The sequence below is a fragment of the Anolis carolinensis genome, chromosome 4 (assembly GCF_035594765.1).
Source record: "Anolis carolinensis isolate JA03-04 chromosome 4, rAnoCar3.1.pri, whole genome shotgun sequence".
NCBI classification, from domain to species: domain Eukaryota; kingdom Metazoa; phylum Chordata; class Lepidosauria; order Squamata; family Dactyloidae; genus Anolis; species Anolis carolinensis.
Genome location: NC_085844.1, coordinates 245,103,106 through 245,126,486, shown reverse-complemented (window position 1 = coordinate 245,126,486; position 23,381 = coordinate 245,103,106).

Here is a 23,381-nt window from a genome sequence, read left to right as displayed (position 1 = left end):
GACTATCTCTTACCTAAGACTACCTCTTGTGATTTGAAAGCACATATACCCAACCTATGGAAGGCAAAAGGCTATTGCCACATAGGTCATTATAATGCAGTGGAACCTGTGGCACAATCAGGCCTCCAAGAATGGGATCCAGTTTAACTCAGTAGCACAAGTTGTGCCGCATAACCAAGTCTAGGATTGTCAGTCCCTTTGTTCCTTCCTTTGCTTTTTAAAATGAGAAATGATCTGCAATGGCATATCAGGAATTTGTCAGTCAGTCTATGCTTAGCAGAGGGTTAGTCTCCTAGCAGATATCAGGAAAATTATGGTCCCACATAACTACTAATTCTTGCATCTTTGAAATTTCAGAGGTTTGTTTCTGAAAGGCATCTTCCAGCACTTCTCCTTGGTTTGGTGGCCTGTAGTAAATTTCTACCATAATGTTACATTCTTTTATTTCTCTATTTTTTTTTACTCAAATGCTTCCAAATGATCCATTCTGAACACTCCCATGTATTAATGTACAACTGATTTTTTAAAAAAATCTTTGACATATAATGTTGCAGATTCTTCCTTTCTGCCAAATTTCTTATTTTTGAATAAGGCAAACCCTTCAATTGTATTATCCTAATTATAGGACCCATCCCATCAGATTTTGTTTACAGCTATAAAGTCAAATTTACCTTCCTACACTATGAGTTCACGTTCATCTTGTTTCCCACTTCTGTGTCTTGGTGTATAGACATTTGAAACTTTATTAATTTACTGCCAATTTCTTTGTGAGCCCCATCCTATCCACCTCTAGCATTCACAACCTCGTGTCAATAGCATTGCGGTAGCACAATGGAGTAAGCCTTTGTGCTGGCTGAACTGCTGACCTGAAGGTTGGTGATTTGAATCCGTGAGGCGGAGTGAGCTCCCATCTGTCATCCCCAGCTTCCCATGCAGGGACATGAGCAAAGCCTTTGATGGGATGGTAACACATCCAGACATCACCTGAGCAACATCTTTGTAGACAGATGATTATCTCACACCTGAAGCGACTTGCAGTATGTTCTCAAGTTGTTTCTGACACAATAAAAACCCACTAATTTAATTTAAATCTGTGCTCCTACCAAGCCCATCTCCTTACTTTTGGCAGTGCACGGATCCTCTTTAGCCAATAGTCTAGCCACCGTAACTACTAGCTATAGGATTCTGTGTAGTAAAAATAATAAATTCTCCAAACTCTGCCCAGGAGGCAGGAGTTAGTACAATGGGAAGCATTTGGAAATAACTTGAAAATATGCCCTTTTGCAAGCATTCATACCCTGAGTTTCACTAATGGGCATAAGTAGACCCTTTTTATTTTCTGAAAGGTATGAGCAATCTTTTACTGTTGCTCTTTATATTACCACTCTATAATTTCTAAGTGGTTCTATTTGCCCTAAAAAAAAAAAAAAAGGGGGGGGGGAGGGGAGAGAGATTGTTCAATGCCAAGTAATTTTTTCCTTTTCAATCTGACTTCCCAGCCCCAAGTGAAATTGGTTTCTAAAATGAATATATATATATATATATATATATATATATATATATATATATATATATGATTGGCTAAGTGTGTTTTCATAATAAAAAGGCTGAGACACTGAAAAGAAATGGAAGACAGTAAGAGAAGAAAATGGATTTATGATGGGCTTCTGGAGAGCTCCTCAATTGCCAGAAAGCCAAATACACCTACGGAGCTCCCTTTCTGCCGTAGATTTTTTATATATATATATTTCTCAACACTACTTAGAGAGCCACTGCAAAATGCCAAGTACCCCATAAATCGATTGCAAATAAAGCTAGAAAGATGAAGCAGGAGGCGGGAGGAATTTTGTAGGGGAAGTAATTAAAAGGGCAACAGAAACATCAAAAACTTATGAGAATTAGGAGTTTCAAATTCTGGTGTACACCCGATTTCAATAAGATCAGTCCAGACCCAATACTTTCTGATTCAAATTATGGATGCACCTACAGTGTAGAATTAATGCAGTTTGCCCCCACTTTAACAGCCAAGGCTCAATGACATGGAATCCTGGGAGTTATAGTTTTACAGACTCTTGAGCCTCCTGTGCCAAAGAGTGCTGGTACCTCATCAAACTTCAACTCTTAGGATTCCTTAGCCTCAGTTTAATCATTGTAGCTTCTCTTGAAAACTTGAAGCCTGATTTGCTCCAGGACTCATTTCTTTGTCTTTATGGCAATCTCCAATTTCTATAGTTTCCTCCGCCCCACATTTTTCTACATACATAAAATTTGGAGTCAAGGCAAACTGTTCCATCCTGGTAACTCACTTCATGCTTCATTTCATGTCTTATGTATTTTGAAAAATCAGTCAGCTGCTCAAGTTTGACTGAGAGCAGATCTGCATTGAAGAATTAATGCAGTTTGACACCACTTTAACTGTCACAACTCATCGCTATGGAATAATGTGAGCTGTAGTTCACAGGTATTTAGCCTTCTCTGCCAAAGAGGGCTGGTGCCTCCATAAATTATCTTCCACGGAGGAATGCTGACCAATGGCAGCCCGGGAGTTCTGGCCTGCCATTGGCCAGCGGGTACTGGCGGCGGGAAACATTCCCGCCGCGCCGAGGGGGCTTCTGGGAACAAGAAGCCCCTGACCCACCGCCATGATGGGGAGGGAGGGAACGCCCCTCCCTGCAACCTGCATGGCCCGGTGAGTCGGGCCCTGCTCTTATCTTCCTGGATTCCCAACACATCGCACAGTAGCATTGTCTGGCCCACATATTGCTAGATTCCTTGTCAAAGGCCTTACTTAAATCAAGATATGCTACATCCACAGCATTCCCTTCATCTACCAAGTTTGTATCTCTATTGAAAAAAGATATAAGGTTAATCTGGAATGACTTGTTTTTGTGAGCATGGCATTCCTTTCTAATTGCATGCAGATTGTCTCTTTAATGATCTGCTCCAGAATCTTTCCTGGTATTAATGTCAGGCTGGCTGAGCGATTAGAGTTTGTGTCCTCTCTCCTTGCTCCCTTTTTGAAGATGGGGACAATGTTTGCTTTCTTCCAGTTCTCCAGGAACAGGAGAAGTTCTAGAAGACAAGAAGAAGAAGAAGAAGAGGAGGAGGAGGAAGAGGAAGAGGAAGAGGAAGAGGAAGAGGAAGAGGAAGAGGAAGAGGAAGAGGAGGAGGAGGAGAAGGAGGAGGAGGAGGAGGAGGAGGAGGAGGAGGAGGAGATGATGATGATGATGATGATGATGATGATGATGATGATGATGATGATGATGATGATGCTGGACACAATGTATACATTTTCAGCTTCACCCAAGGTTAAGCAACCAAACCCAAAGGGTGATCACCAATGATTCCACTTCATCCTGGAAAGAAGTGACTAGGGGAGTGCTGCAGGGTTCGGTCCTGGGCCTGTTCAACATCTTTATTAATGACTTGGATGAAGGTTTAGGGGATGTGCTTATCAAGTTTACAGGTGACACCAAATTAGGAAGGATAGCTAATACTCCAGAAGACAGGTTCAGAATTCAAAATGACTTTAACAGATTAAAGAGTTGCTTGTCCAAAGCTAACAAAATGAATTTCAACAAGGACAAATATAAGATACCTCACTTGAGCAGAAAAAAATGAACTGTGAAGCTGGGTGACACCCGGCTCAACAACAGTTCATGTGAAAAGGCTCTTGGAGTTTTAATGGACACCAAGATGAACATGAGCCAACAGTGTGATGTAGCAGCTTAAAAAGCCAATGGGATTTTGGGCTGCATCAGAAGAAGTCTAGTGTCTAGATCGAGGGATGTCATGGTGTCCCTCTATTTGACTTTGGTTAGACCTCACTTGGAATACTGTGTCCAATTCTGAGCACCACAGTTCAAGAGAGATACTTACAAGCTGGAAGGTGTCCTGAATGAAGCAAAGAGTGTTTGGGGATCGGGATATCCGTAGAGATACCAAGGTGCTCGTTTATAAAGCCATTGTCCTCCCAACCCTGCTCTACGCCTGCGAAACGTGGATGGTCTACAGATGTCACACTCAACTCCTAGAGCGTTTCCATCAGTGTTGCCTCAGAAAAATCCTGTAAATCTCTTGGGAAGACAGGCGGACAAATGTCAATGTGCTTGAGGAAGCAAAGACCACCAGCATTGAAGTGATGCTCCTACGCCATCAACTCCGCTGGACTGGCCACGTTGTCTGAATGCCCGATCATCATCTCCCAAAGCAGTTACTCTACTCCCAGCTCAAGAACGGAAAATGGAATGTTGGTGGGCAGGAAAAGAGATTTAAAGATGGGCTTAAAGCCAACCTTAAAAACTGTGGCATAGACACTGAGAACTGGGAAGCCCTGGCCCTTGAGCACTCTAACTGGAGGTCAGCTGTGAACAGCAGTGCTGTGGAGTTTGGAGAGGCATGAATGGAGGGCTTAAGGAAGAAACGTACCAAGAGGAAGATGCGTCAAGCCAACACTGACCACCGAAGTCCTCACTGCGGTAGAACATGCGGGTCAAGAATAGGTCTCTTCAGCCACCTACGGACACACCCCCAAGACACCAGAAACAGACGACCATCATCCTTGGCCTATGAGGGATCGCCTAAGTAAGTAAAGTGTCCTGAAGAGGGAAACTGAAATTATCAAAGGTCTGGAGACCATGTATTCCTCTGAAGAGCATCTTAAAGAGCTGTGTCTGTTTCGCCTGCAGAAGAGAAGGTTGAGAGGAGACATGATCACCATCAGTAAATATTTGAAAGGGTGTCATAAGTAAGAGGCAGCAGGCTTGTTTCTGCTGCCCTGGAAACTAGGACTCAGGGCAATGGGTTCAAATTACAGGAAAGGAGATTCCAACTGAACATTAGGAATAACTTTCTGACTGTATGAGCTGTTCAACAGTGAAACTCTCTGCCTCAGAGTGTGGTGGAAGTTCCTTCCTGGGAAACTTTTAAACAGATGCTGGATTTATTATTTATTTATTTACAGTATTTATATTCCCCCCTTCTCACCCCGAAGGGGACTCAGGGCGGATCACATAATACACACATAGGGCAAACATTCAATGCCCATAAACACATCAAACAGAGACCGAGACAGACAGACGCAGAGGCAATTTAACCTTCTCCTGAGGGGATGTTCGATTCTGGCCACAGGGGGGAGCAGCTGCTTCATCATCCACTCTGACGGCACTTCCTCATTCCAGGTCGTAAATTAGTTAAACTTGCCTCCCCACTTTTTTTATAAGTGGTACCTTATTTCCTACTTGATGGATGCAACTATCTTTCGGGTTGCCAAGTCAGCAACGAGCAGGGGCTATTTTTTACTTTTAATTGACGGGTGCTCACCCTGCCATGGGCTGGCCTCGAACTCATGACCTCATGGTCAGAGTGATTTATTGCAGCTGCTCGACAGCCTGCGCCACAGCCCGGCCCCATCTGGATGGCCATCTGTTAGAGATACTTTGATTGTGCTTTTCCTGGTTTGGACTTGATGACCCATGTGGTCTCTTCCAACTGTATTATTCATAGATTCTAAGATCTATGATTCTAAGAAGGAGCAAGAAGGAACTGGAGCAGAACTGGGTCTGAAGCCTTGCTGTAGCATGGGAAGCAGCATTAGTCCAAGACTGCGCTCCATGGTGCCAGTCTTCCCTGTTTCCAATAATGGTAGATCTCACATCTTAAAACCCTCAAAGGATTTGGCTGTCTGCCGTTAAGAACTGGATGTGGAGTTTACACAGACCTTTGGTCCAACCTACCCAAGTGAGGCTTAAGTTCTTAAGGGGAGATCCAAATGAGAAATAAGAATGTGCAACTCCATATTTGGTCAAAAAGCTTTCAAGCAAAGAGCCCACTTCTTGCACGCTTGCTGTTGGTGGGAGGCCAAAGATTTCTCTAATTATAGCAACTCCCGACCTATTGCAGCCTTTGCGAACAATCTCCCTGGGACCAATATGCATCAGAGAGGGAATTATTTCAAATGCAGAAGCTGTCTGCATGCCATTTGTATCTCTGACATGTGGAGGGTCAGGAATATTGGGAAAAGGTTCTCCAGGGATATACTGGATTTCACATGGGATTCCTGAATTGAATGAAAAGGAGTGGAGGGAACTGGGAAAGCAGTGTTGCTTATGTTTTAATGCAAAAGAAGCCATGAGGTTGACTGCTTGGCACTGATTCTGTTCTAGGGTTTATGCCAAGCTTTAAATTAGCTTTTTAGGTGTTGAGCCCTATTGTCAGAAAAAGGTCAGCACTTTGGATAGCTCCTTCACAGTTTGGTCTAAAAGCTCTAAGAGTACATCTACACTGTAGAATGAATGCAGTTTGATGCCATCTTAATTGCCATTGCCCAATATTATGGAATATGTGAGTTGTAGATTTAGAAGGCCTTTAGCCTTCTTTGCCAAAGAATACTAGTGCCTCACCAAATTTCAACTCCCATGATTCCATAGTCTGAGCCATGACACTTAATGGAGTCAAAACTTCCTTAATTCAACAGTGTAGGTGCATCCATGTTCTCTCTTAGATATCTTTTCTCCAGGTTAAAGGTACACAGTTTGTCCAACTTTTCCTTGTAGGATTTATTTTCTTTATGCTTGACTCTCTTTCTCACCATGATCTATGAACCCATTGGACTTTGGGGTCTTTTGTAATGTGTAGTTCCCATAATTGGACACAGTTCTTCACATAAAGTCTGAATAATAAAGAACAAAATGAAATTGTTGCCCTCCCCAGATTACTGGGAAATAATGCTATGAATATAGTCTAAAAAAGGAATTATCCCTTTTTGCAGTTGCATCACGCAGCTGATTCAGTTATTATTGTGAGGTCAATTATGGAGACCAGGCTTTCTCGTTTAAAGAACACATTCTTCCCTGTTCTGACCTGAAACTCTCTTCCTAATAACTGAATCCACAGTTGTGGTTATAGGTTAGTCACAATAATCTCTTTCTGATTTATGGCTTGCTGTTCAAAAGAGAATGTTGGATTTACTGGGAGGCCATCAATCCACCTTTCACATCTTTGCAGTGATAAATATATATATATTTAAGGAGTTATTTATGACTGTATATAGCCTGCCCCCTCGTGGTAACATTAATTATTATATTTATGAATTATTAATATCATCCTTTCCTCCATTCCTGCCCCAGAACTCAAGGCAGCTGAATTCAACTATTTATGGTATTTGTTTAAGCATTCATAGTACACTTTGGACCCGCATCCTATGCATTAGTTCCAATTCCAGTAAACCCATTTAACCAGTGAGATTTTCCTGTGTGTTGACTCCCCCATTAAATTGCTGGAATACTTTTGGTGTCTTAGGGTGCATCTAAGACCGCAGTAGCATAGCGGATTAAACTGAACTTGCAGGAAATCTGTTGACTGAAGAGTTGGAAGTTCAAAGTTGTGAGTTGGGGTGAGCTCCCAACTGTCAGCCCTAGCTTCTGCCAAACTAGCAGTTTGAAAGCATGTAATGAGAGTAGATCAATAGGTATTGTCTTGGTGGGAAGGTAAAAGGGCACCCTGTGCAGATATGCAAAACATGCCGGCAACAGATTGGAGATATCTATGGATAACAGGCTCCTAAGCATGGAAGAATGGAACAAGAGCACCTCTCCATGGCCGGAAGTTGAGCATTGCCCCCAGATGCCGGAGATGAAAAAAGGGGGGAGGCTTTTACCTCTGTCTGTGTATTGTATCTCATTGTGTAAAAGGCATTGAATGTTTGCCTCATATGTGTTCTGTAATCCATTCTGGGTCCCTCTGGGGAGATAGAGTAGAGTATAAATAAAGTGTATGATGATGATGATGATGATTATTATTATTATTATTCAGTGGCGAAGTGTGTTAAAGCGCTGAGCTACTGAACTTGAAACCGAAAGGTCCCAGGTTCAAATCCCAGGAGCGGAGTGAGCGCCTGCTGTTAGCCCCAGCTCCTGCCAACCTAGCAGTTTGAAAACATGCCAATGTGAGTAGATCAATAGGTACCTCTCCAATGGGAAGGTAACGGCGCACCATGCAGTCATGCCGGCCACATGACCTTGGAGGTGTCTATGGACAATGCCAGCTGTTCGGCTTAGAAATGGAGATGAGCACCAACCCCCAGAGTCAGACATGACTGGACTTAACATCAGGGGAAACCTTTACCTTTACCTTACTAAAATTAATGCAGTTTGAGACCACTTTAAGTGCTCAATGCTTTGGAATCCTGGCGACAGCACTCTTTAAAGAGAAAGCTAAAGGCTGTGTGGAACTACAACTCCCAAGATTCCATAGCATTGAGCTATAGTAGTTAAAAGTGATGTTAAACTGCATTCATTCTACAGTGTAGATGAATTCTTGATCACCCCCCACCCCCGGGGACAGGTAGTTTACACATTGCTTTTCAGCATATAATCCACGCAAAAGAGGAGTCTGTAAAAGATGCTCTTGAATCTCCATCGAACAAAAACATTGACACTGGAAAAACAAGATGTTGCTTAAGAAACATATAAAGCTTCAAAGACCCATCAGTAAATTGCTTGCTTTTGGAAATGTGACTATTCTTTCAGCAATTTGCAGACTGCCTGGTATAAACAACCTTCCCTGCCTCTGTAATTTTCCAGAAATATAGACGTATAATTTAAAAGAAAGGAAAGAATGGATTCCAGAAATTGGGGTGGTGGTTTTGATAATTGGGTTGTTTTTGATTTGTTTAAAAAAGCCACTGATGGTGGGGAAAAAATAAGGCATATCTGAAAATGTAATAATAGATTAAAACCTCAGGAAAATGCAAAGCATGGTATTGGATTTGTAGCTTAGACTGGAAGGCAAGGAATTACGTCAATATAAGGATTTCTCAGAGTAACAATGCTTTTGGTGTCTTGCACACAAGTGTTTGGACACTTTTGTGTAATATGTAATGTCCACATTAAGTCTGAGGTTATGGGAGCACAGTGTACATGTGGTAGAGATTGTTTGAATATTTGTGTTGCACTCCAGGCCTGGAAACACCTATGACCACCACACCACCCAAGAACCCATTGTAGAAAACATATAAAACGCATATAAAAATCAGGAATAAGAAAGAAAGATATATAATCCAAAAAGGTCTAGCAAAAGAGAATAACCAAACAATAATCTAAATGTCACATAAAGTTCCAGAGGTGGCAAAGTCCAGGAACAGTCAGGAATCACAGATACAGCATAAGTCCACAATCAGGAAGTTATAACTAGTAAAAACATGAACAGGGGTACAAAAACAGGAACATAGAAAACTTCCAGAATATTAAATCCAAAAGCAAAGCTGTACTTGAACATGGAACAAGAGAACCCAGGCTTAGCTTCCCACTCTAACACAGTGTTGCCTGAACTGACCTTAAGGTATACAACTTGTTGTTTAATGGACAACCATTAAATCATTCTGTTTCCCATGAATTTATTTCACAACTTTCCCACGTAATCCCTCTGAACACCACAATCTATTTTTGGCTCTGATTTGTAAATGAAGACCTTTGTTGATCTCCATAGCTGCAGGTGGGTTCTCATGGGAACCCTCCTTATCACTCAGCTCTTCACTTGATTTCTTATCTTCTGTTGCTAGTTCTGACTCCTCTGAATGCCCTTGAAGCCCTGCACTTTCTAAGCCGGTTTTCTTACAGAGAACCATCATCTCCCAGACTTGAGAGTCCATCACTTTGTGCCACAGGAAAGCTCACAGTCTTCTCTAAATCATCAGTTAAACCATCTGGTGATTGATCTACAACAATGTGAACATCAGGAAACACAGGTTGACATAATATTACTTTTGAGAAATAAAGTACTGTTTTATACCTATAGAGGTTGAGCATCTCTTATCCGGAATTCTGAAATCCGAAATTTAAGATTCGAAATTGTCCACATGGGTGGCTGAGACAGGGACACTTTGGTTTTTCTTGTTGGTTCAGTGTACACAAACTTTGTTTCATGTCTAGAATTATTATAAATATTGTGTATAATATGTGCTTTCAGTCTATGTGAGCATACAAAACATTAATACATTTTGTGTTTAGACTTAGGTCCCATCTCCAAGATTATGTAGATATATGCAAATACTGGTATACAGAGCTGAATAGACATCAACTACAGTATCCAACTCTGGGGGTTGGTGCTCAACTCTATTTCTAAGCCGAAGAGCCAGTGTTGTCCATAGACACCTCCTAGGTCATGTGGCCAACATCATTGCATGGAGTGCCGTTACTTCCCTTCGGAGCGGTACCTATTGATATATTCACATTTACATGTTTTCAAACTGCTAGGTTGGCAGAAGCTGGAGCCAAGAGCGGGAGCTTACTCTACTCCCCAGATTCGAACCACCAACCTTTCAGTCAGTGGTTTAACCCAGTGCACCACTGGGGGCTCCTAACCTCCATATACAGAGGGAATATATTCTAAGACTGTGTATGGAAGGCCCAGTAGATAAAACATCTCATTTCAGGAAATATTGGGTTAATTTCAACTGAGCATAGGAATGAGAATGAGAATCCTTGATAATGATGAGGGATCCCAAGAATTTCTTTATGATGGAGGAAAAAGCCTGCACATTTCGAAAATAAAATCGGTTTGTATAGGAACAAAAACTAGGATTTTTTTTTATTTTTCCCCTTTTCTGAAGGGGCTCTCCATCTCTTAGCCTGAAGTATCTCACAGGGGAGTTAAGAGGATAAAATGCGGAGGAGGAGAACCATGGATGCCTCTTTGAACACTGCGAAAAGCAGGATAGAAGCATGACTCACAGAATATATAAAATTATAAACAATCTATTAGGAAGTTCTTCTTCAAAGGCTGAGCTACAGTGGAGTAAAGAGAAGTTCCTATATATATATATATATGGCAGGAAAACAAGTAGAAGACACTGAAGACAGCATAGCACTGCCCCATTAATCTGCACATTTCAACAAGTGCATAATTTAGTCATCAGATGTTGTCACCTTACAAAGTTCCCTATTCCTCATTCCATTAAGCAAAGTTACAATGATAGATCTTGGAGATTCGTTCCATTCTGTGTGTTGCGTAGAGTAGTCAGTGAGGCTGTAATTAACCAATATCCTCCTCCCACCTGGCTGTCATCTCCTAAATTGCAAGTACCTTCCTCCCAGTTTATGTGCACATTTTAACTTTAGGGAAGCATATTAAAAAGGGTGCCACATTTATTAAGAAGGCCAGATATTGCAAAAGGCACATACTCAATTCTGTGATTTTAAATATCACCAACAAAGAATAGAAAAATTATAACAGTCCTTAGAGTCTCTAATCTTTTTAATAGAATCATACAGTTAGAAGAGATCCCAAGGGCCAACTCCACTCAGCCGGGCAGGAAGACACAATCGGAGCACTCCTGACAGATGGCCAGTCAACCACTTTTTATAAACCTCTAGAGACTCCAAAGCCATTGAACAACTCTTACCATCAGGAATCTCTTCTTAATCTTGAGGTGGAATCTTTTTTTTCTGCAATTGGAATCCATTCCTCCATGTCCTAGCCTCTAGAGCAGCAGAAAATAAGCGGTCTTCCTTCTCAATAGGAAATCATTTCAAATGTTTAAACATGGCTATCACATCCTGTCTAAACTTTATCTTCTCCAAACTAACATATCCAGCTCCTGATACAGCTTGGCTTTGAGACCTTTGACTACTTTGGTCATCCTTCTTTAGACAACTTCCAACTTGTCCATATCCTTCTAGCGTAATCCAGTCTGGAGTCAATGTATTGAATTGATTAGCTTTATCTATATATGGCTTCACCATTGAAAAATGGATTGGAGAATCTATCTGTGACTAGCCAACAGAATGTTAACTATTGAGTGAAACAGGCTGTGTTGCACCCCAAGGGTATGAGAGCACTCTGAGAACCACACGGAAGCCAGGTATTCAAGCAACACAGTTTATTGAAGGTTATTTATATGTATATATGCAAGTAAATAGCAGTAAGAGTAATAAGAATCAGTAGTCCATAATATAATGTTCACAATAGTTCAAAAGATGGTTCTTCAACGTCTTTCAAAGTTGTAATCCACAAACAGAACACAAAGAGTTCCAGCAAAGAGTCAAAGTCAGCAAACAGCCAGTAGTTGCAGGAATCAGGGGCAAGACGCAGCAAAAATGCCAACTGTAATCCACATGGAAGGTATCCCTTGGAGAGCAGGGAAAAACAGGAGTAACAAGGAGAGGTATATTCGAGAGTCACAAGGCACGAACTGCAACTGGATATCCTGGAAACAGCACGGGAACAAGGCAAGGAGCAAGAGACAGGAACGGAGATGTTACTCCCAAGAAAGGCAACGTTGACACCGCAAAGAAAACAAGGTGCAAGGTCCCTTTAAGGAAAACTCAGGGCTACCATTCATGAGATCCAGGACAATCACAGCTTCCCATAGGAAAGTTTATTAACTGAAGTGTTTGAGAGTCAAATGTTTACTTCTTCTCAGCACTTCTCTTTGACTCCTATCCTGTGAGATAGATTGCCTTCGATCAAAAGACTCATCCTCCCCTACAACAACTCCATCTGGTGAATTTAGCCTTGAGTCAACATCAGAATGTTCTCCAATTAGGTGTTCCTCTGTTACCACAACTTCAGGCACCTGCAAAGCCATTGGGCTCTGATCCAAATCCCGGAGTGGCTCAAAATCTAAATCAGCCTCTGAGTCCCACTCTAACTCCTGTGGAGAGCCAGATCCTGATGGCTGAGCTATAACAGGCTGGAGGTGGAAAATGGCAATGTTATACAGAATCATAGAGTTGGAAGAGAGCCTCAAGGCTCATCTAGTCCAATCCCGTTCAGCCGTGTGCAATGATTGTACCTCCATTTATGCAACAGTGCAAAGAATACATGAATTACACAAAAGCCAAAAAAGTACTACACACAGTAGGAAAAATAGGTGTATGACTCCAATAGGATTTTGGACATATATGTGATGACTAGGTTTTGATACAACTGCGTGAGCTTCACTGGGCAGTAGAGCTTCATTGCTACTCCAGTGTTGCACTCCAATTGAATCAAGTGTTCATTTCCGATACCTATTACATGTTTCCCCCCATTTATGTTCCTGATGAGGCATTGTCAAATGTGTGAATCAAGTCAACAGAAAAGTGTTAGGCTGGCATTAATGAGAGGCTGGGGAATGAAAAGAATTTCAATGATTTGAAGATCCTTACCAAAATTATCCATTTCACACCTACCAACGCTTGTTGCAAGACAAAAGTGCATCATGTCTCAAATCCTGGCACATTTGTAAGACTTGTGCTGAGTTACGGCAGCACGAAATCACACCTTCTTTCTGAAAATGCAAATGGTACTCCCTTGAAATTAGGCATTGGCACACCTCGAGCAAAGTGGGACGTGAGTAAAGAAATGCATATGTTAGGAAAAGTGTAAAAATAAAATGACTTATGTATGTGTGCAAAGATGTGTGTGAAATGTGTGTACTGAAAACAGTGTGCACTGGAAACTAATGTAATTTAACAGCAATTTAACTACCACAGCTCAATATTATGGAATCCTGGGATTTGTAGTTTTCTGAGGCACCAACATTCTGTGGCAGAGAAAGCTAAACTACAACTCTGCATTAGTTTTACAGTGTAGATGCACCCTACACTGCAGAACACATGCGTGGAAACACATACGAATGTTGAAAAGGAAAAAAATAATCTTACAATCTCATATGACATCCCTATGATGTTAGTTTAAGGATAACACAGTCCCCTTGCATCAGAATGGGGCTTTGCCCATTAAAGATAAAATAGGATGGCATAGTAAGCTGGGCCTCTGCCAGGCAGATGGGTTTTGGAGTCCTTGTTGGCCAAACATTAACAACTATCTAGTAGTGAGAAAGTGTTAGTTGATGTAGCACTTGATGAAAATGAGTTCCACATCTCTGATCTATAGGTAGTGGCATTAGCCACAATTGCGAAAATTATGCCATTCAAATAGCAAACACTTTCAGAAAATGGCATTCATAAACTTTTGGAAAACACTTTTTGGAGATTAAAAACTTTTTAGAAAAGTATTACCTTTCAGAGAAGACCCAAAAACCCTTTATAGTTGAATCTTCTCTTGTGGTATACAACCAGATATAATTATGCAAGGCATTTTTTTAGTTGTTAGACTGAATAACTTGTTACCTCTGATCTATTAGGAAAACAGAGATTTTGCAAATGCATAAAAAACAGCAGTGCTTCAGAAGTGTTTTTCAGTGCACAAAAATACTCTCTCAAAAAACAACTTGTTTTATATCATGCACTCAAGAGACAAAAATGAAGTAGACGTTGCTAAAAATAACATAATTAGTTTACTCGCAACCTTCATGTGTTCAGCATATATAGGTACAAGAACATATTAGTCCTGTTTCAGATATCTTTGAGATGGTTCTTTGTGCTATCCGGCCAGAACACTTCTCTTATAACAAAATAATTATCAACAGGTCAAAAGGAGAGAGAGAGAAAGAGCATGTGGTCTGCAGACCCTTTTGTAACTTCTTAGGAAACATAGAGTAAAGGAAGCTGTATGCCAGAACATACATACAGAAACAGTAAGCAACAGGATCATAGATATATATTATTAGAGAAGGCTTGAAGAAGGCTGTCATTTCCAACAAACACAATGTCTAGCACACACACACATAAACTTTTCAAGGCTGTACTCTCATCCTGAGATTCTTCTCCCTTGCCCTGAGGACAATAGAAGAGAGCCCAGGTCTCGAGACATGGGAAACCAACCCTCAAATGAGATTGGTGCTCACAATAGACAGGACCTTGGCAACTGCTGATGTTGTGGAACTTGGAAAAATATTTGTGAGACAATAACTCCCAGCATTTTCATCACATCGGTTCAGCAGATTCTGGAAGTCATAGTCAAGAAAGGTAACTTTTTCAAATCTCTGTGTGGATCACTCTTTCCATTTTACCCCATTCTTTTTGACATATATTAGAAATCAGACTAGGACATCTGGAAGTATATTGTTTCCTACTAGTTTTAATTGCATTTTAAAGCTATTGGTGACTGTTTTAATTAGTTTTCTAGCGCTGCAGTTTTCAGTCGTAATCAGATTCTTAGCAATCTTTCATTGTTATTGTATTTTAATCATGTTGCAAGCTACCTTGAAAACTGAGATTGAAACAGCAGACTGTATGCATCGTAATGATTGCTACAATTGTTAACCATTCGATGTAATGGGTGAACTAATGAAAGACCTACAAGCATAAATCAGTTAACCAAGTAGATGCGTTTCTGGGGATTACTTCCAAAGGCAGAATTAACATGGGAAGAATGTTGAACATGTTTCAATGACTTTTTTTAAATTCAAAATGAGCAATATGCACATCTGAAATGAAATGACGAGATGGGGCAAACTTTGTGCTTGTATGAAAAAGATTTTGAACCTTCTAGAATTCAGTTGACAGTTTTTTCCCCCCAAAATGCATCCAGGGATGTTTTTTGTTTTCTGTGACTGTCTCCACTTTTCTTATGATTTCCATTTTGGTGCCAGACTTGGAGAATATCTACACTGTAACATCAATGCAGTTTAACACTACGGCTCAACGATATGGAATCCTGGGAGTTGTAGTTTTAAAAGGTCTTTAGTCTTCTCTGCCAAAAACGGCAGGTTCCCCACCATCCTACAAATCTCAGGACTGAGCCATGGCAGTTAAAATTGTGCCAAATTGTATTAATTCTATAGTGTAGATCCATCCTTAGAGACCTATGTTTGCTTGTTTTTGCAGGGGTTAGTTAGTGGGTATGCTTAGCTTGGATAAAAGAAGTCTGAAAGGGGACATGATAGCCATGTTTAACATATTAGAAAGGATGTCCCATTGAGAAGAGAAAGGTTTGTTTTCTGCTGCTCCTAAGACTAAGACACGGAGCAGTGGATTCAAATTGCAGGAAGAGAAATTCCACCTAAATATTAAAAAAGCCTTCTTGATAGTAGTGGAGCTGGGCTTAGCACACCAGGCTAAACTGCTGTTCTGCAAATCAATCCTACTGATCGAAATGTCAGCAGTTTGAGCCTGGGTCGGGGTGAGCACCCACCGTCAGCCCCAACTCACATTCCCACCCAACAGGTTGAAAGCAGAAATGCGAGAAGAAAAATAGGAACCGCTTTTAGCGGGGAGGTAATAAAGGCACCTTTAAGGACATTGATCAGGAGGAAAGTTCCTCAGCATGGAAGATGGAGCAACAACACCTGCCATGGCCAGAGTATAGCCTCCAAAATGCCAGAAATAAGATGGGAAAAACTGTGTTTGCCTCTGTCTGTGTTGTCTGACCTTGTTACTGCATAACGACACTGAATGTTTGCCATATGTATGTTCTGTAAGCCGCCCTGAGTGCCCTTCGAGGTGAGAAGGGCAGGGTATAAATACTGTAAATAAATAAATAAATAATAATAGTAAGAGCTGTTCAACAGCAGAATACATTGCTTAGGGATGTGATAGCTTGGAGGTTCTGATACACAGGCTGGGTGACCATCTGTCAAGAGTGCTTTGATCAGGTTTCCTGAGTGGTAGAAGGGGTTGGACTGGATGGATTCTGGGCTCTTTTCCAGCTCTATGATTCTAGTACTCTATGTATGATTACATATTAATCAGACCAGCTACCAGCACAGATATATTGAAATCTGGTGTTTTCAGGCGACAATAATCTAAGATACATTTCTCTCCAACTGCAGTACGGAATGGCACAATCCACGCCAGAAGAAATGTTACAGCCAGTGCCAGTTGGACTGTTATATTGTGGCCCAAAACATAAGCCTCAGATCCAAATCACTGAAGAGTTCAAGCAAGACTTCATTTTTCCTTCGCTGCATTTCTAACCATACTCAATTATGCTTAATGATGAAGTGTTGTCTTTTGAAACTGCATCATTAGGACGCATTTATCCAGAGAAAATATGCTTTCTTTTGATGATAGTTTTTCTCCCTCTTATTACTGAGATGCTTGTAGCAAAAATTTCCATATTGCTTTTAAGATGAAATACTATTTTTAGCTGGCATGTTCTCCACCTCCTTCCCAACTTTGTTGTTCAGTGAAGCAGGAAGGGACTAAGCCTTTCAGATCCATACTTAGTTCTTTCTAGAGCTTGGGCAATTCATATTTTGGAATACATAATTTTTTTTATCTTTTAGCTATCAAGGCCCAAAACTGTATTTCTTGTTCAGTTTAATCTGACATGGGATCAGGCTCTCTTTCCATTCCAAATGCTATTGGTATGACCTCTGTGAAAGAGAAGAGCAACTGGCTGGCAGAAGCTCTCCAAAAGATCAAAAACATTCAAGGATCTTTTAACTATAGCGATCAGACCTTTTTGGATGGACTGGAGTGTCTTTAGAGATATATGGCAGCTGCCTGATTATGATCAAGGGTTGGAGACTTACTAGAAAGTCCAAAGCAGGCGGTGTAGCAAAACTAAACTATTCCAACTGGAAGCCTCCATAAGTACAGAAAGCTTTCGTCTTTCCCAAATTTCATCAGGGAGCTCATAAACATTGGAAGCAAAGAGGAACATAATCATCATAGATGATTCCCCGTGGCTGAGTATGATTGTCTTCCAAGGCTGGAGTCTTGGCAGTGGGTCTATAAGTGACTGTAGAGACCTATTTCAGATTCATATGGTTTTTCACAATGAGATCATGGATTTCCAGATGGAAGGTGGTCATGACAAGGCTTTGCTTGAGGCACCTTCTTCCTCTCAGCACGTTTATCCTTTTCTCCTTCTATTTGTGCCTTTTCAATATCCATAGCACTGTTGGTAACAGCTGATTTCCAGTTAGAACACTTGAGTTCCAGGGCTTCCCATGTTCTTGGTGTTTATTCCACATTTGTTTAGGTACTTCTATAAAGTGGTTGGTGAGAAGAGGAGCCTAGACACCTGCCAAGAACAATTTGGTTGTGTGTTCCAGCATGGCAGAGGGTTGGACCGGATGATTCTTGGGAGTCACTTTCAACTTTTTGATTCTACGATTCTATGAAAAGAAAGACAGATTGGATTTCATCAAGGAATCTGGAATAGAATATGCCTATGTTTTATGGATTAATATGGTTTTAATAGTTTTAATTTACAGTTATATGTTATTGTTGATGTTTGTTTTGGTTTTTCACATGTATGTTCGGCATTGAATTTTGACATGCTTATGACGGAAACCGCTTTGAGTCCCGTCAGAGGTGAGAAAGGTGGTATATAAATACAGCAAATAAATAAATAAATAAATAATATTGGTGAAATTTTGACTGCCTGCCTGTTTTGAGTAGATGGAGCACACTTTGTCTGCCATGGAAGATCTACATGTGTCCATGGTATCCATAAAATGCTGAACAGCCAGATGGATGGTTTGGATTGGTTACCTTCCTCCCCCTTGAATCATCCCTGAACTCCTGATAGAAGCACATGTCTTTAATTTTCTGTTGTGATAATCTAATAGGCAGCTGTCCAGATGCTGAACTGGGAAATTGGCAGAAGCAAAACTATCTCTAGATGCTGGCAGGTAGGACTCTGCAAAGGCAGCTGTCCACAGTCCTGATGTGAAGTGATAGAATTGAGAGCAATCATTTCATTTTCTGGATGAAAAGTGGACTATTTGAATCCTTCAACTTCCACTGTCCGCACCTGACAGCAAATAAAATGCAAGTTTTTCTTTCCCATAAAAGTCCCCATATGCTGGTTAGACTTCAAAATATCAATAGATTTTTTTTTCCAAACTAGCAGGTCTACCATTGGTTTAATTTGGTTACCAAGTTGGTCCTATAGAATAAAATATCTGAATAGAACAGTTTTCTTTTTTAAAAAAAATGATTTTTTATTCACAAAATTAAAATACAATAAAACAAACAGGCATTTCATATATATGAATCTACTAAGATTACACAGCTACATAGTAGACACTAAAACTAAACAATTATAAAAAACACAAACTTAGAATCATAGAATCATAAAGTTGGAAGAGATCTCATGGGGCATCCAGTCCAACCACATTCTGCCAAGAAGCAGGAAAAATGCATTCAACAGATGGCCATCCAGTCTCTGCTCAAAAGCTTCCATAGAAGAACCCTCCACAACACTCTGGGGCAGAGAGTTCCACTGCTGAACAGCTCTCACAGTGAGGAAGTTCTTCCTAATGTTCAGGTGAAATCTCCTGTAGTTTCAAGCCATAGTTCAACGTCCTAGTCTCCACGGCAGCAGAAAACAAGTCTGGTCTCTCCCCCCTTTGACTTCCCCTCATATATTTATACATGGCTTTCATGTCTCCTCTCAGCTTTCTCTTCTACAGGCTAAACATGCCCAGCTCTTTAAGCTACTCCTCATAGTGTTTGTTCTCCAGACCCTTGATCATTTTAGTCACCCTCCGCTGGACGCATTCCAGCTTGTCAACATCTCCCTTCAATTGCGGTGCTCAGAACTGGACTTAATGGGATTCCAGGTGTGGCCTGACCAAGGCAGAATAGAGGGTGAGCATGACTTCCCTGGATCTAAGCACTAGACTTCTATTCCCACTCTGTAGCACATGGTTGTTTACCTTATTAATCCACAATCTTTAAACAAGAATATAATCACATTTCTACTTTTGAAATATGAACAAGTCAGAACTAGTCAAACTGTAAGTAGTCACAGAATAATAGAGTTGTACAGGACTGCAAGGGTCATTTAGGGTCCTTCCAGACAGACCCTATATCCCAGGATCTGATTCCAGGTTTTCTCTTTATCCCAGATTATCTGGCAGCAGGGACTCATATAATCCAGTTTAAAGCAGAAAACCTGGGATCAGATCCTGGGATATAAGACCTGGCTAGAAGGACCCTTAGTTCAATCTCTGTCATACAGGAATAAACAAGCAAGATACTCCTAGAAAATGTCACTTCAACTTCTCTTTAAAACATTAGTAGACATTTATCACTATCCAAAATAGCCTATTCCACTGCTAAGCAGTTTTTACATGAAGGAAATTATTTCCATTTTTTGTTATAATCTCTATTCTTGCCATTTGAATCCATTGGTTTTATTCCATTCTTTAGAGCAAGCGACATCATCATCATCATCATCATTAACACAACAAGATGAGTCCACAACAGACACTCTGCTGGCTGTTGTATTGGATCCCACGCCGGACACTTCCCAAGTGTCTAGGACTGTGTGATGTATTGACGAATAATGCGTGTAGATCCCAGTAAGGTGGCCTTCTGCAGCTGGCAGGTGGTAATTTTGTCAACACCGATTGTGTTTAAGTGCAGGCCAAGGTCTTCAGGCACTGCACCCAGTGTGCCGATCACTACTGGGACCACCTTGACTGGCTTGTGCCAGAGTCTTTGCAATTCGATCTTTAAATCCTCATATCGTGTCAGTTTTTCCAGTTGTTTCTCCTCAATCCTGCTGTCACCTGTATTATTATTATTATTATTATTATTATTATTATTATTATTATTATTATTATTATGTTTATTTATACCCTGCTTTTTCTCTCCATGAAGGAGACTCTATGAATGAGAGACCATTAAGGTACTCACTTCTGATCTTGCAAAGTTAGGGCTATGAATTTCTTGATATTTAAAGTCAGTTTTCATAGCCCTTCAAAAGCTGCATAAGGCCTTGATTAAATTATTCACTCTTACCTATGGGACTGATATGGAGAAACGGGACGTCCATGGGTCACATCCAGCCTATGGATCAATGTCTGCACACACTTTCTCTACACAATAAAACTGTGTGACATCTCAAAGCATTTTCTAGCAAGCGTGATCAAACTATTTACGATGCATCCCTCACCCCATGTAATCACAGGAGCAATAGGTGATTTAAGAGTGGTTGGGATGATGCCTTGTCCTGATTGTCTCATCATTGCCTAGTGGAATTCCAGCATGTGATGGATCATCGTACAATGTTTGTGCTGGCCCCACAATGCTCCAAACCTTGAGTAAGCAAAGATTTAATCAAAAACCAATGACAAATGTGTAATTACTGGAAAAAAGAGTGGGCACTGCAAGGGAAATAAAGGCAATGGATAAGGGAGATGGCCGTAGATAATCCATTATCAGCCACCTGCACAGGCATTGCTAGGACATCTCCCTTTGTTCGGAGTCGGTATGCAGCTATGCAGCATCAGCCAGGCACCATTAAGCAACTGAGCACTGCATGGATCATAATAATGAAAAAAGATTTCTCTATTGACCTCTGGAGATCAGACATTATACAACACTGAGATATGAAGTCTAGATCATTACCAACTGAAAGAGGTTCTATAGATTCAGGAAAGCTTTCAAGCTCAGACTAGTTTTTTAAAATTGACTTGAAGTTAACTTTGACTTGTGGTGACTATGAATGAGAGACCATTAAATTACTCACTTCTGGTCTTGCAAAGTTAGGGCTATGAATTTCTTGATTGAATCTCTCCACCTAGAATGTGCTCTTCCTCCTCTTTTCCTACTGCCCTTGTCACGACCCAGGCTACAGAGCACCAATAACCATACGCAGAGGCCAGATTCTATCTAATATCTTTATTAAGGAAATATATAAAGTTAGTAAAAGCAAATGTAAAAGTTAGTCCAGAAGCAGACCTTTCAGGAAAGGTCAAAATTAGTCCAAAGAAACAATGTCCAATATGAAATATTAAGGTCCAAAGTTGTAATCCAATAACCGAAACACTCACTTTGCCAGGCAAAGTGAGGGGAGATGACAAGGTCCTTTAGTCCATGAACTTGAGCAAGGCTAGGAGATAACTTGATACTTGAAAACAAGGCTTGAATCGTGGAACAAGGTAACGAGGAACAAGAACAAGGTCCGTGGAATAACTTGGTAAAATCCGTGAAACAAGGCAAGGTTTAGTCCTGGGAAACAAGGCAAGGTCCGTAGGTAAACAAAGGCTGGGAAGCAGGAGCGAAGGCAGGAAACAAGGACAAGGCTTGAGCAGGAACGAGGCTTGAAACGGAGCGCGCTGTCCAGACACAACTCGCTCCGGAGGCTGACGAATTGACTCCGCAAAGTTACTCCGCGGGTAAAACACCTATATAGAGTCTAACTTTCCCGCCGAGAGCAGTTCTCTGGGAACCAGAAACGAAAGCTAATCTCTGAGACCAGATGTTTGACTCCTTAAAGATTCTCATGGAAAGCAGGCTTAATTGGCAAATTCTTAGCAATTATTCTCGCACTCCTGCGCGAGGCTGCTTCCAAACCTCTCTGTTGTTTACAAAACTCATGGCGAGAAAACACTGGAGATGTAGCCTCAGTATTTGTTTGACATACTTCTGGAACATAATCCTCTTGCAGGTGCAAGGTTCCCAGATCTGGCTGGGAAGAATCTGTCTGGGAAGAATCCAGTTCTGACTGGGAAGGTAAAAAACCCAAGTTTTCTTCTTCATCAGGCATCACAATGTCATGAGCAGGACTACAAGGCCCATGAGTCATCACACTATCCCCCTCCTCAAGCCCCCTCCCAAACTGGGACTCTCTCCCCGAGGCGCGAGGTCGTGGCTTGGCGGGATAGGTCTGATGGAAGCGACGGGTTAGATCAGGAGCGTGAACTGTGGAAGCGTCTTCCCAAGAGCGTTCCTCAGGGCCAAAACCCACCCAGTCAATGAGATATTGCAGGCGGCGGCGGTGAAAGCGAGAATCCAAAATGTCCTGAACCTCGAACTCGTCCTCCCCATCCACCAAAATAGGGACGGGGGCCGGCCGGTCTACATCTGGCCGCACACCATCCGCCGGAAGGAGCAGGGAGCGGTGAAACACTGGGTGAATGCGCATTGAGCGCGGAAGTTGGAGTTTGAAAGTCACGGGGTTAAGTTGCGCCACCACTGGATAGGGGCCAATGAAACGGGCATCTAACTTCCGGCAAGGGCGATGGGAGGGCAAAAAGCGAGTGGACAGAAAAACCCGATCTCCTACCTTGATTTCGGGGCCCGGCTGGCGATGTTTGTCCGCGTGACGTTTATAGTCCTCCTTGGCTTGTTCCAGTTGCTGGAGCAAAAGTTGTTGCACCGCTGTGAGTTCCTGCAGCCAATCTTCTGCTGCGGGAACTTCTGAAGTTTCAATGACAGGGGGAAAGAAACGTGGATGGAAGCCGTAGTTTGCAAAGAACGGCGTTTCTTTTGTAGAAGCCTGGACTCCATTGTTGTAGGCAAATTCCGACAGTGGTAACAGAGAAGCCCAATTGTCCTGTTGGTAGTTTACATAACAGCGAAGGTACTGTTCCAAAGTGGCATTGGTGCGCTCCGTTTGCCCATCCGTTTGGGGATGATGAGCTGAAGATAAACGAGAGTCTATGCCCAATAGTTTTTGTAGTGCCTTCCAGAAACGAGAGGTGAATTGGGATCCACGGTCTGTGACCAAACTCTTGGGCAATCCATGTAGTCTGAAAACATGTTGGAGGAATAAATCTGCAGTCTCTTGGGCCGTGGGAAGACCTTCAC